Source organism: Hyla sarda, unplaced genomic scaffold (genome assembly GCF_029499605.1).
Source record: "Hyla sarda isolate aHylSar1 unplaced genomic scaffold, aHylSar1.hap1 scaffold_933, whole genome shotgun sequence".
In the NCBI taxonomy this organism is placed as follows: Eukaryota; Metazoa; Chordata; class Amphibia; order Anura; family Hylidae; genus Hyla; species Hyla sarda.
Window position 1 is genome coordinate 43,198 of NW_026610963.1, and position 18,894 is coordinate 62,091.

Genomic DNA, 18,894 nt, shown 5'->3' on the forward strand with positions numbered 1-18,894 from the left:
CGACATCACCAAACAGCTCCATAGTCACATACACAGCAAAGGAGAGATGTTGTTTACACCTAGTGATGTCAGTGGTATTGAGTGACATCACAGCACAGTGCTAAGGCTCCTGGGCCTGGACACAGCAGCGGCTGCAATATCTCAACGGAGAATACGTTTATATATATATGTGTGTGTGTGCGCATATATATATATATATATATATATATATATATTTCTCCGCCGAAATCACTTTTAAACCCATTTCCACCTTTTTTTCCCTTCTCTTCCTCTTACTTTTTTTTCACGTTTTTTTACGTTTTTCTCCTTTTCGCCTCTTTTCTGGGCGTATTATTCTTCTTTTTCTTCTTTTTTTTCGTCTAATGCATACCCCATCAGTGCAGCAATGCTTATTCAATACCGCCAGCAGATGGAGACACTGGGGGATAATTTTCTAAGGATTTATACTGATTTTTCCTGTCTGAATTTGTCGCACAGAAAGTTGCAGGCCAAATATGTGTGACATTTCTGCGACTTTAGCTTCTAGAGCATTTTTACAACATTATACATAGGTGCTGAATACATAAAAAGCGACTGTTCAGCGACAGACAAGTCGCATCGGCTGAAAGTAGGCCAGAATGTCAGTCCATGTTGGAGCAGGTTTAGATACAGTCTAAAGTATAGATCTCAAAGTCTGTGCACAGAATTTAGCAAGGGCCTCGCACCTTCTGATGCATCAGGTAGGTGCACAATAGCATAGCCTAACCCTCTGTACTTTGGTCTATATTGATGCGGGACATAGACAGCCAGCTGATGACCAATCCATTAGTGCAATGGATGGCTGGAAGCATTTGTCTTTGCCTTTGCAATACCACAGAAGCAATGCATGGTCAATGTACAGCAATGACACACCTGTGTGAACAGCCAGGAGACCCCCCCCCCCCCATGTTATGTTACATAGTTACATAGTTAGTACGGTCGAAAAAAGACATATGTCCATCAAGTTCAACCAGGGAATTAAGGGGTAGGGGTGTGGCGCGATATTGGGGAAGGGATGAGATTTTATATTTCTTCATAAGCATTCATCTTATTTTGTCAATTAGGAACATTCAGCACCCACCCGCTATCAAGGCAGCTGCCTATCATGTCATGCCCTACCTGCACAGGTGTGCTGGCTACTCAAATGATCCAATTAAGGAGGCCATTTAGTCAGCAGCAGCAGAAGTCCTGTGCCTGGACGCTCCAACAGCGGCCAGACACAAGCAGAAGCAGAAGCAGCAGAAGCAGCAGCAGCACCACCTTTTGTTTTTTGGCTGCAGCAGCAGCAAGGCCCACAGGGCTGGCTAGCTGGCTAGCCAGCAAGCAGGTAGCAATGAAAGTAGGAATCTTTCTTTTTAACCCTGTAAGGGGGTGGTGCACTGTACCCGAAGATACTGCCATATCGGGTCAATGCATAGGGCGACGGAAGCAAGCTTCGAAATCGGCCCCCGTTCTCAAAAATCCATTTAATATATGGTCCCCAGATAGGGGACGTATCAGATATTAAACTGATAAGAACAGATACTACACTTGATCTTAGCCAAAAGGCCGAGAAGCGATAACCGTGAAAGGGGCGGGCCCAACAAGGTGCCCTTCATGGGCACTATCACTGCTTGCTGTCAGGGAGGCTGCCAGACAATTTTCCATGCACACTCTGGGCTGGGGGGCAGTCAACCACCAGTACACACAGCAGAACCTAAACCCATACCATTATTGCTAAGCAGCAAGACAGGGGCCCATTGCACTCCCACGGGGCCTTTTTAAATGCAATCCATAACCCGGATTTGCCAGGAACCCTTCTTACTCCTCCTACTTGCATGTGACACTGGGCTTAGGATCTGCATAGGAAACACACACACAAGCACACACCTACCTTTGTTGCCTGCAGATGCCTCCTTGGCTGTCCCCAAACGGTATCAAACCAACACCCACGGGAAGCTGTAAGCATAGAGGACATGCCTGCACCCCATTGGACTTACCTGTGTGGGTTAAACCCGGGTTATTTGACAACCTATGGCGGTGATGGTTCTGCTCAGGCAGAGCAGTGCTGATGCTCCTCATAAAGCTGTCGCTGCTGTGAAGGTTCTAGGTGACATCACAAATCCCTATGGTTACATACACAACAAAGCTGGGTTGTTGTTGTTTACACTCTGCAAGGCCTGTGGAAGTGAGTGACATCATAGCACTGTAGTTCTGAGGGTTCTAGATGGATGCAACAATCTCCTGTTGCTTCTATGAAGGCCATAATAGACGACATCACCAAACAGCTCCATAGTCACATACACAGCAAAGGAGAGATGTTGTTTACACCTAGTGATGTCAGTGGTATTGAGTGACATCACAGCACAGTGCTAAGGCTCCTGGGCCTGGACACAGCAGCGGCTGCAATATCTCAACGGAGAATACGTTTATATATATGTGTGTGTGTGCGCATATATATATATATATATATATTTCTCCGCCGAAATCACTTTTAAACCCATTTCCACCTTTTTTTCCCTTCTCTTCCTCTTACTTTTTTTTCACGTTTTTTTACGTTTTTCTCCTTTTCGCCTCTTTTCTGGGCGTATTATTCTTCTTTTTCTTCTTTTTTTTCGTCTAATGCATACCCCATCAGTGCAGCAATGCTTATTCAATACCGCCAGCAGATGGAGACACTGGGGGATAATTTTCTAAGGATTTATACTGATTTTTCCTGTCTGAATTTGTCGCACAGAAAGTTGCAGGCCAAATATGTGTGACATTTCTGCGACTTTAGCTTCTAGAGCATTTTTACAACATTATACATAGGTGCTGAATACATAAAAAGCGACTGTTCAGCGACAGACAAGTCGCATCGGCTGAAAGTAGGCCAGAATGTCAGTCCATGTTGGAGCAGGTTTAGATACAGTCTAAAGTATAGATCTCAAAGTCTGTGCACAGAATTTAGCAAGGGCCTCGCACCTTCTGATGCATCAGGTAGGTGCACAATAGCATAGCCTAACCCTCTGTACTTTGGTCTATATTGATGCGGGACATAGACAGCCAGCTGATGACCAATCCATTAGTGCAATGGATGGCTGGAAGCATTTGTCTTTGCCTTTGCAATACCACAGAAGCAATGCATGGTCAATGTACAGCAATGACACACCTGTGTGAACAGCCAGGAGACCCCCCCCATGTTATGTTACATAGTTACATAGTTAGTACGGTCGAAAAAAGACATATGTCCATCAAGTTCAACCAGGGAATTAAGGGGTAGGGGTGTGGCGCGATATTGGGGAAGGGATGAGATTTTATATTTCTTCATAAGCATTAATCTTATTTTGTCAATTAGGAACATTCAGCACCCACCCGCTATCAAGGCAGCTGCCTATCATGTCATGCCCTACCTGCACAGGTGTGCTGGCTACTCAAATGATCCAATTAAGGAGGCCATTTAGTCAGCAGCAGCAGAAGTCCTGTGCCTGGACGCTCCAACAGCGGCCAGACACAAGCAGAAGCAGAAGCAGAAGCAGCAGAAGCAGCAGCAGCACCACCTTTTGTTTTTTGGCTGCAGCAGCAGCAAGGCCCACAGGGCTGGCTAGCTGGCTAGCCAGCAAGCAGGTAGCAATGAAAGTAGGAATCTTTCTTTTTAACCCTGTAAGGGGGTGGTGCACTGTACCCGAAGATACTGCCATATCGGGTCAATGCATAGGGCGACGGAAGCAAGCTTCGAAATCGGCCCCCGTTCTCAAAAATCCATTTAATATATGGTCCCCAGATAGGGGACGTATCAGATATTAAACTGATAAGAACAGATACTACACTTGATCTTAGCCAAAAGGCCGAGAAGCGATAACCGTGAAAGGGGCGGGCCCAACAAGGTGCCCTTCATGGGCACTATCACTGCTTGCTGTCAGGGAGGCTGCCAGACAATTTTCCATGCACACTCTGGGCTGGGGGGCAGTCAACCACCAGTACACACAGCAGAACCTAAACCCATACCATTATTGCTAAGCAGCAAGACAGGGGCCCATTGCACTCCCACGGGGCCTTTTTAAATGCAATCCATAACCCGGATTTGCCAGGAACCCTTCTTACTCCTCCTACTTGCATGTGACACTGGGCTTAGGATCTGCATAGGAAACACACACACAAGCACACACCTACCTTTGTTGCCTGCAGATGCCTCCTTGGCTGTCCCCAAACGGTATCAAACCAACACCCACGGGAAGCTGTAAGCATAGAGGACATGCCTGCACCCCATTGGACTTACCTGTGTGGGTTAAACCCGGGTTATTTGACAACCTATGGCGGTGATGGTTCTGCTCAGGCAGAGCAGTGCTGATGCTCCTCATAAAGCTGTCGCTGCTGTGAAGGTTCTAGGTGACATCACAAATCCCTATGGTTACATACACAACAAAGCTGGGTTGTTGTTGTTTACACTCTGCAAGGCCTGTGGAAGTGAGTGACATCATAGCACTGTAGTTCTGAGGGTTCTAGATGGATGCAACAATCTCCTGTTGCTTCTATGAAGGCCATAATAGACGACATCACCAAACAGCTCCATAGTCACATACACAGCAAAGGAGAGATGTTGTTTACACCTAGTGATGTCAGTGGTATTGAGTGACATCACAGCACAGTGCTAAGGCTCCTGGGCCTGGACACAGCAGCGGCTGCAATATCTCAACGGAGAATACGTTTATATATATGTGTGTGTGTGCGTGTATATATATATATATATATATATATATATATATATATATATATATTTCTCCGCCGAAATCACTTTTAAACCCATTTCCACCTTTTTTTCCCTTCTCTTCCTCTTACTTTTTTTTCACGTTTTTTTACGTTTTTCTCCTTTTCGCCTCTTTTCTGGGCGTATTATTCTTCTTTTTCTTCTTTTTTTTCGTCTAATGCATACCCCATCAGTGCAGCAATGCTTATTCAATACCGCCAGCAGATGGAGACACTGGGGGATAATTTTCTAAGGATTTATACTGATTTTTCCTGTCTGAATTTGTCGCACAGAAAGTTGCAGGCCAAATATGTGTGACATTTCTGCAACTTTAGCTTCTAGAGCATTTTTACAACATTATACATAGGTGCTGAATACATAAAAAGCGACTGTTCAGCGACAGACAAGTCGCATCGGCTGAAAGTAGGCCAGAATGTCAGTCCATGTTGGAGCAGGTTTAGATACAGTCTAAAGTATAGATCTCAAAGTCTGTGCACAGAATTTAGCAAGGGCCTCGCACCTTCTGATGCATCAGGTAGGTGCACAATAGCATAGCCTAACCCTCTGTACTTTGGTCTATATTGATGCGGGACATAGACAGCCAGCTGATGACCAATCCATTAGTGCAATGGATGGCTGGAAGCATTTGTCTTTGCCTTTGCAATACCACAGAAGCAATGCATGGTCAATGTACAGCAATGACACACCTGTGTGAACAGCCAGGAGACCCCCCCCCCCCCCCCCCATGTTATGTTACATAGTTACATAGTTAGTACGGTCGAAAAAAGACATATGTCCATCAAGTTCAACCAGGGAATTAAGGGGTAGGGGTGTGGCGCGATATTGGGGAAGGGATGAGATTTTATATTTCTTCATAAGCATTAATCTTATTTTGTCAATTAGGAACATTCAGCACCCACCCGCTATCAAGGCAGCTGCCTATCATGTCATGCCCTAGCTGCACAGGTGTGCTGGCTACTCAAATGATCCAATTAAGGAGGCCATTTAGTCAGCAGCAGCAGAAGTCCTGTGCCTGGACGCTCCAACAGCGGCCAGACACAAGCAGAAGCAGAAGCAGCAGAAGCAGCAGCAGCACCACCTTTTGTTTTTTGGCTGCAGCAGCAGCAAGGCCCACAGGGCTGGCTAGCTGGCTAGCCAGCAAGCAGGTAGCAATGAAAGTAGGAATCTTTCTTTTTAACCCTGTAAGGGGGTGGTGCACTGTACCCGAAGATACTGCCATATCGGGTCAATGCATAGGGCGACGGAAGCAAGCTTCGAAATCGGCCCCCGTTCTCAAAAATCCATTTAATATATGGTCCCCAGATAGGGGACGTATCAGATATTAAACTGATAAGAACAGATACTACACTTGATCTTAGCCAAAAGGCCGAGAAGCGATAACCGTGAAAGGGGCGGGCCCAACAAGGTGCCCTTCATGGGCACTATCACTGCTTGCTGTCAGGGAGGCTGCCAGACAATTTTCCATGCACACTCTGGGCTGGGGGGCAGTCAACCACCAGTACACACAGCAGAACCTAAACCCATACCATTATTGCTAAGCAGCAAGACAGGGGCCCATTGCACTCCCACGGGGCCTTTTTAAATGCAATCCATAACCCGGATTTGCCAGGAACCCTTCTTACTCCTCCTACTTGCATGTGACACTGGGCTTAGGATCTGCATAGGAAACACACACACAAGCACACACCTACCTTTGTTGCCTGCAGATGCCTCCTTGGCTGTCCCCAAACGGTATCAAACCAACACCCACGGGAAGCTGTAAGCATAGAGGACATGCCTGCACCCCATTGGACTTACCTGTGTGGGTTAAACCCGGGTTATTTGACAACCTATGGCGGTGATGGTTCTGCTCAGGCAGAGCAGTGCTGATGCTCCTCATAAAGCTGTCGCTGCTGTGAAGGTTCTAGGTGACATCACAAATCCCTATGGTTACATACACAACAAAGCTGGGTTGTTGTTGTTTACACTCTGCAAGGCCTGTGGAAGTGAGTGACATCATAGCACTGTAGTTCTGAGGGTTCTAGATGGATGCAACAATCTCCTGTTGCTTCTATGAAGGCCATAATAGACGACATCACCAAACAGCTCCATAGTCACATACACAGCAAAGGAGAGATGTTGTTTACACCTAGTGATGTCAGTGGTATTGAGTGACATCACAGCACAGTGCTAAGGCTCCTGGGCCTGGACACAGCAGCGGCTGCAATATCTCAACGGAGAATACGTTTATATATATGTGTGTGTGTGCGCGTATATATATATATATATATATATATATATATATATATATATATATTTCTCCGCCGAAATCACTTTTAAACCCATTTCCACCTTTTTTTCCCTTCTCTTCCTCTTACTTTTTTTTCACGTTTTTTTACGTTTTTCTCCTTTTCGCCTCTTTTCTGGGCGTATTATTCTTCTTTTTCTTCTTTTTTTTCGTCTAATGCATACCCCATCAGTGCAGCAATGCTTATTCAATACCGCCAGCAGATGGAGACACTGGGGGATAATTTTCTAAGGATTTATACTGATTTTTCCTGTCTGAATTTGTCGCACAGAAAGTTGCAGGCCAAATATGTGTGACATTTCTGCGACTTTAGCTTCTAGAGCATTTTTACAACATTATACATAGGTGCTGAATACATAAAAAGCGACTGTTCAGCGACAGACAAGTCGCATCGGCTGAAAGTAGGCCAGAATGTCAGTCCATGTTGGAGCAGGTTTAGATACAGTCTAAAGTATAGATCTCAAAGTCTGTGCACAGAATTTAGCAAGGGCCTCGCACCTTCTGATGCATCAGGTAGGTGCACAATAGCATAGCCTAACCCTCTGTACTTTGGTCTATATTGATGCGGGACATAGACAGCCAGCTGATGACCAATCCATTAGTGCAATGGATGGCTGGAAGCATTTGTCTTTGCCTTTGCAATACCACAGAAGCAATGCATGGTCAATGTACAGCAATGACACACCTGTGTGAACAGCCAGGAGACCCCCCCCCCCCCCCCATGTTATGTTACATAGTTACATAGTTAGTACGGTCGAAAAAAGACATATGTCCATCAAGTTCAACCAGGGAATTAAGGGGTAGGGGTGTGGCGCGATATTGGGGAAGGGATGAGATTTTATATTTCTTCATAAGCATTAATCTTATTTTGTCAATTAGGAACATTCAGCACCCACCCGCTATCAAGGCAGCTGCCTATCATGTCATGCCCTACCTGCACAGGTGTGCTGGCTACTCAAATGATCCAATTAAGGAGGCCATTTAGTCAGCAGCAGCAGAAGTCCTGTGCCTGGACGCTCCAACAGCGGCCAGACACAAGCAGAAGCAGAAGCAGCAGCAGCACCACCTTTTGTTTTTTGGCTGCAGCAGCAGCAAGGCCCACAGGGCTGGCTAGCTGGCTAGCCAGCAATGAAAGTAGGAATCTTTCTTTTTAACCCTGTAAGGGGGTGGTGCACTGTACCCGAAGATACTGCCATATCGGGTCAATGCATAGGGCGACGGAAGCAAGCTTCGAAATCGGCCCCCGTTCTCAAAAATCCATTTAATATATGGTCCCCAGATAGGGGACGTATCAGATATTAAACTGATAAGAACAGATACTACACTTGATCTTAGCCAAAAGGCCGAGAAGCGATAACCGTGAAAGGGGCGGGCCCAACAAGGTGCCCTTCATGGGCACTATCACTGCTTGCTGTCAGGGAGGCTGCCAGACAATTTTCCATGCACACTCTGGGCTGGGGGGCAGTCAACCACCAGTACACACAGCAGAACCTAAACCCATACCATTATTGCTAAGCAGCAAGACAGGGGCCCATTGCACTCCCACGGGGCCTTTTTAAATGCAATCCATAACCCGGATTTGCCAGGAACCCTTCTTACTCCTCCTACTTGCATGTGACACTGGGCTTAGGATCTGCATAGGAAACACACACACAAGCACACACCTACCTTTGTTGCCTGCAGATGCCTCCTTGGCTGTCCCCAAACGGTATCAAACCAACACCCACGGGAAGCTGTAAGCATAGAGGACATGCCTGCACCCCATTGGACTTACCTGTGTGGGTTAAACCCGGGTTATTTGACAACCTATGGCGGTGATGGTTCTGCTCAGGCAGAGCAGTGCTGATGCTCCTCATAAAGCTGTCGCTGCTGTGAAGGTTCTAGGTGACATCACAAATCCCTATGGTTACATACACAACAAAGCTGGGTTGTTGTTGTTTACACTCTGCAAGGCCTGTGGAAGTGAGTGACATCATAGCACTGTAGTTCTGAGGGTTCTAGATGGATGCAACAATCTCCTGTTGCTTCTATGAAGGCCATAATAGACGACATCACCAAACAGCTCCATAGTCACATACACAGCAAAGGAGAGATGTTGTTTACACCTAGTGATGTCAGTGGTATTGAGTGACATCACAGCACAGTGCTAAGGCTCCTGGGCCTGGACACAGCAGCGGCTGCAATATCTCAACGGAGAATACGTTTATATATATGTGTGTGTGTGCGCGTATATATATATATATATATATATATATATATATATATATATATATATTTCTCCGCCGAAATCACTTTTAAACCCATTTCCACCTTTTTTTCCCTTCTCTTCCTCTTACTTTTTTTTCACGTTTTTTTACGTTTTTCTCCTTTTCGCCTCTTTTCTGGGCGTATTATTCTTCTTTTTCTTCTTTTTTTTTCGTCTAATGCATACCCCATCAGTGCAGCAATGCTTATTCAATACCGCCAGCAGATGGAGACACTGGGGGATAATTTTCTAAGGATTTATACTGATTTTTCCTGTCTGAATTTGTCGCACAGAAAGTTGCAGGCCAAATATGTGTGACATTTCTGCGACTTTAGCTTCTAGAGCATTTTTACAACATTATACATAGGTGCTGAATACATAAAAAGCGACTGTTCAGCGACAGACAAGTCGCATCGGCTGAAAGTAGGCCAGAATGTCAGTCCATGTTGGAGCAGGTTTAGATACAGTCTAAAGTATAGATCTCAAAGTCTGTGCACAGAATTTAGCAAGGGCCTCGCACCTTCTGATGCATCAGGTAGGTGCACAATAGCATAGCCTAACCCTCTGTACTTTGGTCTATATTGATGCGGGACATAGACAGCCAGCTGATGACCAATCCATTAGTGCAATGGATGGCTGGAAGCATTTGTCTTTGCCTTTGCAATACCACAGAAGCAATGCATGGTCAATGTACAGCAATGACACACCTGTGTGAACAGCCAGGAGACCCCCCCCCCCCCCATGTTATGTTACATAGTTACATAGTTAGTACGGTCGAAAAAAGACATATGTCCATCAAGTTCAACCAGGGAATTAAGGGGTAGGGGTGTGGCGCGATATTGGGGAAGGGATGAGATTTTATATTTCTTCATAAGCATTAATCTTATTTTGTCAATTAGGAACATTCAGCACCCACCCGCTATCAAGGCAGCTGCCTATCATGTCATGCCCTACCTGCACAGGTGTGCTGGCTACTCAAATGATCCAATTAAGGAGGCCATTTAGTCAGCAGCAGCAGAAGTCCTGTGCCTGGACGCTCCAACATTGGCCAGACACAAGCAGAAGCAGAAGCAGCAGAAGCAGCAGCAGCACCACCTTTTGTTTTTTGGCTGCAGCAGCAGCAAGGCCCACAGGAATGGCTAGCTGGCTAGCCAGCAAGCAGGTAGCAATGAAAGTAGGAATCTTTCTTTTTAACCCTGTAAGGGGGTGGTGCACTGTACCCGAAGATACTGCCATATCGGGTGAATGCATAGGGCGACGGAAGCAAGCTTCGAAATCGGCCCCCGTTCTCAAAAATCCATTTAATATATGGTCCCCAGATAGGGGACGTATCAGATATTAAACTGATAAGAACAGATTTTTTTTATCTAAAGCCGAGGAACGTGCTTTCGATTCACCCAAAGTGCAAGAAAAAGTGCAAACGTGTTACACTAAAAAAACGTGCACAAAGGATGCGGTCTATCGCAAGCCCTTCTCCGATAGGAGAGAGGCCCCCCAACAAACCTTACCCTTCGCCTCCGGACCAAAAGGTACCTGCGAGGTTCCAGGTTCGATGTCCCTTTTCGCCGAAGCTACTAGGGGACCACAAATGCTCCCGGCATCCCCCTTGGCGTTAGCCAAGGTATCTGCCCGCAGAGCCGATTACGGTAGGTACCCTGCCAAAGCAGGAGTACCCGGGGTGTTTGCAGGGAGGTGCGGAACCTAATGGCCACACACACCTCCCCTAGACCGCCAGGAGGGACACCCAGAAGGGCTACCGCATCCTGACAAATCCTGTGAACACACAACACGCAAAAAGTGACACAGTGAGACAAAAAAGAAATAAATAAGTGAATGTGTGCAGATATACTGCCCGGACATCCGGCCGGATCTATAAAAATTTCTCTGATCCTAGCCAGAAGGCCGGGAATCAAGAGGTGAGTGCCACAAGGAGAGATTATGGTGCCCGTGCTTCAACCCAGTGAGTCTATTCTCCCAGTGAGTTTCGGCACCTCGGGGTCACCACTCCCCGAGGCACAAAAGTACCTCGGCTCTAGACCCTCTCAGCCTCATGGCGAGACCCGGAGGGAACAGGTCACATCGGGGCAGCCGTCGAGCTGATTCCTCAGAACCAGCAGCGGAAAGCCCCGGTACACCTGCATCCTCCATGCAGCACCCATCCCCACCAGCATGAAAACTGATAAGAACAGATACTACACTTGATCTTAGCCAAAAGGCCGAGAAGCGATAACCGTGAAAGGGGCGGGCCCAACAAGGTGCCCTTCATGGGCACTATCACTGCTTGCTGTCAGGGAGGCTGCCAGACAATTTTCCATGCACACTCTGGGCTGGGGGGCAGTCAACCACCAGTACACACAGCAGAACCTAAACCCATACCATTATTGCTAAGCAGCAAGACAGGGGCCCATTGCACTCCCACGGGGCCTTTTTAAATGCAATCCATAACCCGGATTTGCCAGGAACCCTTCTTACTCCTCCTACTTGCATGTGACACTGGGCTTAGGATCTGCATAGGAAACACACACACAAGCACACACCTACCTTTGTTGCCTGCAGATGCCTCCTTGGCTGTCCCCAAACGGTATCAAACCAACACCCACGGGAAGCTGTAAGCATAGAGGACATGCCTGCACCCCATTGGACTTACCTGTGTGGGTTAAACCCGGGTTATTTGACAACCTATGGCGGTGATGGTTCTGCTCAGGCAGAGCAGTGCTGATGCTCCTCATAAAGCTGTCGCTGCTGTGAAGGTTCTAGGTGACATCACAAATCCCTATGGTTACATACACAACAAAGCTGGGTTGTTGTTGTTTACACTCTGCAAGGCCTGTGGAAGTGAGTGACATCATAGCACTGTAGTTCTGAGGGTTCTAGATGGATGCAACAATCTCCTGTTGCTTCTATGAAGGCCATAATAGACGACATCACCAAACAGCTCCATAGTCACATACACAGCAAAGGAGAGATGTTGTTTACACCTAGTGATGTCAGTGGTATTGAGTGACATCACAGCACAGTGCTAAGGCTCCTGGGCCTGGACACAGCAGCGGCTGCAATATCTCAACGGAGAATACGTTTATATATATGTGTGTGTGTGCGCGTATATATATATATATATATATATATATATATATATATATTTCTCCGCCGAAATCACTTTTAAACCCATTTCCACCTTTTTTTCCCTTCTCTTCCTCTTACTTTTTTTTCACGTTTTTTTACGTTTTTCTCCTTTTCGCCTCTTTTCTGGGCGTATTATTCTTCTTTTTCTTCTTTTTTTTCGTCTAATGCATACCCCATCAGTGCAGCAATGCTTATTCAATACCGCCAGCAGATGGAGACACTGGGGGATAATTTTCTAAGGATTTATACTGATTTTTCCTGTCTGAATTTGTCGCACAGAAAGTTGCAGGCCAAATATGTGTGACATTTCTGCGACTTTAGCTTCTAGAGCATTTTTACAACATTATACATAGGTGCTGAATACATAAAAAGCGACTGTTCAGCGACAGACAAGTCGCATCGGCTGAAAGTAGGCCAGAATGTCAGTCCATGTTGGAGCAGGTTTAGATACAGTCTAAAGTATAGATCTCAAAGTCTGTGCACAGAATTTAGCAAGGGCCTCGCACCTTCTGATGCATCAGGTAGGTGCACAATAGCATAGCCTAACCCTCTGTACTTTGGTCTATATTGATGCGGGACATAGACAGCCAGCTGATGACCAATCCATTAGTGCAATGGATGGCTGGAAGCATTTGTCTTTGCCTTTGCAATACCACAGAAGCAATGCATGGTCAATGTACAGCAATGACACACCTGTGTGAACAGCCAGGAGACCCCCCCCCCCCCCCCATGTTATGTTACATAGTTACATAGTTAGTACGGTCGAAAAAAGACATATGTCCATCAAGTTCAACCAGGGAATTAAGGGGTAGGGGTGTGGCGCGATATTGGGGAAGGGATGAGATTTTATATTTCTTCATAAGCATTAATCTTATTTTGTCAATTAGGAACATTCAGCACCCACCCGCTATCAAGGCAGCTGCCTATCATGTCATGCCCTACCTGCACAGGTGTGCTGGCTACTCAAATGATCCAATTAAGGAGGCCATTTAGTCAGCAGCAGAAGTCCTGTGCCTGGACGCTCCAACAGCGGCCAGACACAAGCAGAAGCAGAAGCAGCAGAAGCAGCAGCAGCACCACCTTTTGTTTTTTGGCTGCAGCAGCAGCAAGGCCCACAGGGCTGGCTAGCTGGCTAGCCAGCAATGAAAGTAGGAATCTTTCTTTTTAACCCTGTAAGGGGGTGGTGCACTGTACCCGAAGATACTGCCATATCGGGTCAATGCATAGGGCGACGGAAGCAAGCTTCGAAATCGGCCCCCGTTCTCAAAAATCCATTTAATATATGGTCCCCAGATAGGGGACGTATCAGATATTAAACTGATAAGAACAGATACTACACTTGATCTTAGCCAAAAGGCCGAGAAGCGATAACCGTGAAAGGGGCGGGCCCAACAAGGTGCCCTTCATGGGCACTATCACTGCTTGCTGTCAGGGAGGCTGCCAGACAATTTTCCATGCACACTCTGGGCTGGGGGGCAGTCAACCACCAGTACACACAGCAGAACCTAAACCCATACCATTATTGCTAAGCAGCAAGACAGGGGCCCATTGCACTCCCACGGGGCCTTTTTAAATGCAATCCATAACCCGGATTTGCCAGGAACCCTTCTTACTCCTCCTACTTGCATGTGACACTGGGCTTAGGATCTGCATAGGAAACACACACACAAGCACACACCTACCTTTGTTGCCTGCAGATGCCTCCTTGGCTGTCCCCAAACGGTATCAAACCAACACCCACGGGAAGCTGTAAGCATAGAGGACATGCCTGCACCCCATTGGACTTACCTGTGTGGGTTAAACCCGGGTTATTTGACAACCTATGGCGGTGATGGTTCTGCTCAGGCAGAGCAGTGCTGATGCTCCTCATAAAGCTGTCGCTGCTGTGAAGGTTCTAGGTGACATCACAAATCCCTATGGTTACATACACAACAAAGCTGGGTTGTTGTTGTTTACACTCTGCAAGGCCTGTGGAAGTGAGTGACATCATAGCACTGTAGTTCTGAGGGTTCTAGATGGATGCAACAATCTCCTGTTGCTTCTATGAAGGCCATAATAGACGACATCACCAAACAGCTCCATAGTCACATACACAGCAAAGGAGAGATGTTGTTTACACCTAGTGATGTCAGTGGTATTGAGTGACATCACAGCACAGTGCTAAGGCTCCTGGGCCTGGACACAGCAGCGGCTGCAATATCTCAACGGAGAATACGTTTATATATATGTGTGTGTGTGCGCGTATATATATATATATATATATATATATATATATATATATATATATATTTCTCCGCCGAAATCACTTTTAAACCCATTTCCACCTTTTTTTCCCTTCTCTTCCTCTTACTTTTTTTTCACGTTTTTTTACGTTTTTCTCCTTTTCGCCTCTTTTCTGGGCGTATTATTCTTCTTTTTCTTCTTTTTTTTCGTCTAATGCATACCCCATCAGTGCAGCAATGCTTATTCAATACCGCCAGCAGATGGAGACACTGGGGGATAATTTTCTAAGGATTTATACTGATTTTTCCTGTCTGAATTTGTCGCACAGAAAGTTGCAGGCCAAATATGTGTGACATTTCTGCGACTTTAGCTTCTAGAGCATTTTTACAACATTATACATAGGTGCTGAATACATAAAAAGCGACTGTTCAGCGACAGACAAGTCGCATCGGCTGAAAGTAGGCCAGAATGTCAGTCCATGTTGGAGCAGGTTTAGATACAGTCTAAAGTATAGATCTCAAAGTCTGTGCACAGAATTTAGCAAGGGCCTCGCACCTTCTGATGCATCAGGTAGGTGCACAATAGCATAGCCTAACCCTCTGTACTTTGGTCTATATTGATGCGGGACATAGACAGCCAGCTGATGACCAATCCATTAGTGCAATGGATGGCTGGAAGCATTTGTCTTTGCCTTTGCAATACCACAGAAGCAATGCATGGTCAATGTACAGCAATGACACACCTGTGTGAACAGCCAGGAGACCCCCCCCCCCCCATGTTATGTTACATAGTTACATAGTTAGTACGGTCGAAAAAAGACATATGTCCATCAAGTTCAACCAGGGAATTAAGGGGTAGGGGTGTGGCGCGATATTGGGGAAGGGATGAGATTTTATATTTCTTCATAAGCATTAATCTTATTTTGTCAATTAGGAACATTCAGCACCCACCCGCTATCAAGGCAGCTGCCTATCATGTCATGCCCTACCTGCACAGGTGTGCTGGCTACTCAAATGATCCAATTAAGGAGGCCATTTAGTCAGCAGCAGCAGAAGTCCTGTGCCTGGACGCTCCAACAGCGGCCAGACACAAGCAGAAGCAGAAGCAGCAGAAGCAGCAGCAGCACCACCTTTTGTTTTTTGGCTGCAGCAGCAGCAAGGCCCACAGGGCTGGCTAGCTGGCTAGCCAGCAAGCAGGTAGCAATGAAAGTAGGAATCTTTCTTTTTAACCCTGTAAGGGGGTGGTGCACTGTACCCGAAGATACTGCCATATCGGGTCAATGCATAGGGCGACGGAAGCAAGCTTCGAAATCTGCCCCCGTTCTCAAAAATCCATTTAATATATGGTCCCCAGATAGGGGACGTATCAGATATTTAACTGATAAGAACAGATACTACACTTGATCTTAGCCAAAAGGCCGAGAAGCGATAACCGTGAAAGGGGCGGGCCCAACAAGGTGCCCTTCATGGGCACTATCACTGCTTGCTGTCAGGGAGGCTGCCAGACAATTTTCCATGCACACTCTGGGCTGGGGGGCAGTCAACCACCAGTATACACAGCAGAACCTAAACCCATACCATTATTGCTAAGCAGCAAGACAGGGGCCCATTGCACTCCCACGGGGCCTTTTTAAATGCAATCCATAACCCGGATTTGCCAGGAACCCTTCTTACTCCTCCTACTTGCATGTGACACTGGGCTTAGGATCTGCATAGGAAACACACACACAAGCACACACCTACCTTTGTTGCCTGCAGATGCCTCCTTGGCTGTCCCCAAACGGTATCAAACCAACACCCACGGGAAGCTGTAAGCATAGAGGACATGCCTGCACCCCATTGGACTTACCTGTGTGGGTTAAACCCGGGTTATTTGACAACCTATGGCGGTGATGGTTCTGCTCAGGCAGAGCAGTGCTGATGCTCCTCATAAAGCTGTCGCTGCTGTGAAGGTTCTAGGTGACATCACAAATCCCTATGGTTACATACACAACAAAGCTGGGTTGTTGTTGTTTACACTCTGCAAGGCCTGTGGAAGTGAGTGACATCATAGCACTGTAGTTCTGAGGGTTCTAGATGGATGCAACAATCTCCTGTTGCTTCTATGAAGGCCATAATAGACGACATCACCAAACAGCTCCATAGTCACATACACAGCAAAGGAGAGATGTTGTTTACACCTAGTGATGTCAGTGGTATTGAGTGACATCACAGCACAGTGCTAAGGCTCCTGGGCCTGGACACAGCAGCGGCTGCAATATCTCAACGGAGAATACGTTTATATATATGTGTGTGTGTGCGTATATATATATATATATATATATATATATATATATATATATATATATTTCTCCGCCGAAATCACTTTTAAACCCATTTCCACCTTTTTTTCCCTTCTCTTCCTCTTACTTTTTTTTCACGTTTTTTTACGTTTTTCTCCTTTTCGCCTCTTTTCTGGGCGTATTATTCTTCTTTTTCTTCTTTTTTTTCGTCTAATGCATACCCCATCAGTGCAGCAATGCTTATTCAATACCGCCAGCAGATGGAGACACTGGGGGATAATTTTCTAAGGATTTATACTGATTTTTCCTGTCTGAATTTGTCGCACAGAAAGTTGCAGGCCAAATATGTGTGACATTTCTGCGACTTTAGCTTCTAGAGCATTTTTACAACATTATACATAGGTGCTGAATACATAAAAAGCGACTGTTCAGCGACAGACAAGTCGCATCGGCTGAAAGTAGGCCAGAATGTCAGTCCATGTTGGAGCAGGTTTAGATACAGTCTAAAGTATAGATCTCAAAGTCTGTGCACAGAATTTAGCAAGGGCCTCGCACCTTCTGATGCATCAGGTAGGTGCACAATAGCATAGCCTAACCCTCTGTACTTTGGTCTATATTGATGCGGGACATAGACAGCCAGCTGATGACCAATCCATTAGTGCAATGGATGGCTGGAAGCATTTGTCTTTGCCTTTGCAATACCACAGAAGCAATGCATGGTCAATGTACAGCAATGACACACCTGTGTGAACAGCCAGGAGACCCCCCCCCCCCCCCCCATGTTATGTTACATAGTTACATAGTTAGTACGGTCGAAAAAAGACATATGTCCATCAAGTTCAACCAGGGAATTAAGGGGTAGGGGTGTGGCGCGATATTGGGGAAGGGATGAGATTTTATATTTCTTCATAAGCATTAATCTTATTTTGTCAATTAGGAACATTCAGCACCCACCCGCTATCAAGGCAGCTGCCTATCATGTCATGCCCTACCTGCACAGGTGTGCTGGCTACTCAAATGATCCAATTAAGGAGGCCATTTAGTCAGCAGCAGCAGAAGTCCTGTGCCTGGACGCTCCAACAGCGGCCAGACACAAGCAGAAGCAGAAGCAGCAGAAGCAGCAGCAGCACCACCTTTTGTTTTTTGGCTGCAGCAGCAGCAAGGCCCACAGGGCTGGCTAGCTGGCTAGCCAGCAAGCAGGTAGCAATGAAAGTAGGAATCTTTCTTTTTAACCCTGTAAGGGGGTGGTGCACTGTACCCGAAGATACTGCCATATCGGGTCAATGCATAGGGTGACGGAAGCAAGCTTCGAAATCGGCCCCCGTTCTCAAAAATCCATTTAATATATGGTCCCCAGATAGGGGACGTATCAGATATTAAACTGATAAGAACAGATACTACACTTGATCTTAGCCAAAAGGCCGAGAAGCGATAACCGTGAAAGGGGCGGGCCCAACAAGGTGCCCTTCATGGGCACTATCACTGCTTGCTGTCAGGGAGGCTGCCAGACAATTTTCCATGCACACTCTGGGCTGGGGGGCAGTCAACCACCAGTACACACAGCAGAACCTAAACCCATACCATTATTGCTAAGCAGCAAGACAGGGGCCCATTGCACTCCCACGGGGCCTTTTTAAATGCAATCCATAACCCGGATTTGCCAGGAACCCTTCTTACTCCTCCTACTTGCATGTGACACTGGGCTTAGGATCTGCATAGGAAACACACACACAAGCACACACCTACCTTTGTTGCCTGCAGATGCCTCCTTGGCTGTCCCCAAACGGTATCAAACCAACACCCACGGGAAGCTGTAAGCATAGAGGACATGCCTGCACCCCATTGGACTTACCTGTGTGGGTTAAACCCGGGTTATTTGACAACCTATGGCGGTGATGGTTCTGCTCAGGCAGAGCAGTGCTGATGCTCCTCATAAAGCTGTCGCTGCTGTGAAGGTTCTAGGTGACATCACAAATCCCTATGGTTACATA

General features: G+C 46.4%; 7 non-coding genes and 2 pseudogenes across 7 annotated transcripts; all 9 read right to left on the minus strand.

Moving 5' to 3' along the window:
- Positions 1–1,387: 1,387 nt before the first annotated feature.
- On the minus strand, positions 1,388–1,578 carry LOC130350087 (U2 spliceosomal RNA). Its single transcript, XR_008887275.1, has one exon. It is a non-coding gene; the product is annotated as a U2 spliceosomal RNA (small nuclear RNA).
- Positions 1,579–3,645: 2,067 nt separating this feature from the next.
- Positions 3,646–3,836, minus strand: LOC130350088 (U2 spliceosomal RNA). The gene has a single exon (XR_008887276.1). It is a non-coding gene; the product is annotated as a U2 spliceosomal RNA (small nuclear RNA).
- Positions 3,837–5,931: 2,095 nt separating this feature from the next.
- Positions 5,932–6,122, minus strand: LOC130350089 (U2 spliceosomal RNA). Its single transcript, XR_008887277.1, has one exon. It is a non-coding gene; the product is annotated as a U2 spliceosomal RNA (small nuclear RNA).
- A 2,073-nt stretch (positions 6,123–8,195) lies between these two features.
- Positions 8,196–8,386, minus strand: LOC130350091 (U2 spliceosomal RNA). Its single transcript, XR_008887279.1, has one exon. It is a non-coding gene; the product is annotated as a U2 spliceosomal RNA (small nuclear RNA).
- A 2,094-nt stretch (positions 8,387–10,480) lies between these two features.
- LOC130350063 (U2 spliceosomal RNA) lies at positions 10,481–10,661 on the minus strand (annotated as a pseudogene).
- Positions 10,662–11,344: 683 nt separating this feature from the next.
- On the minus strand, positions 11,345–11,504 carry LOC130350064 (U2 spliceosomal RNA; annotated as a pseudogene).
- Positions 11,505–13,577: 2,073 nt separating this feature from the next.
- Positions 13,578–13,768, minus strand: LOC130350093 (U2 spliceosomal RNA). The gene has a single exon (XR_008887280.1). It is a non-coding gene; the product is annotated as a U2 spliceosomal RNA (small nuclear RNA).
- Positions 13,769–15,860: 2,092 nt separating this feature from the next.
- LOC130350110 (U2 spliceosomal RNA) lies at positions 15,861–16,051 on the minus strand. The gene has a single exon (XR_008887296.1). It is a non-coding gene; the product is annotated as a U2 spliceosomal RNA (small nuclear RNA).
- Positions 16,052–18,145: 2,094 nt separating this feature from the next.
- On the minus strand, positions 18,146–18,336 carry LOC130350104 (U2 spliceosomal RNA). The gene has a single exon (XR_008887290.1). It is a non-coding gene; the product is annotated as a U2 spliceosomal RNA (small nuclear RNA).
- Positions 18,337–18,894: the final 558 nt, after the last annotated feature.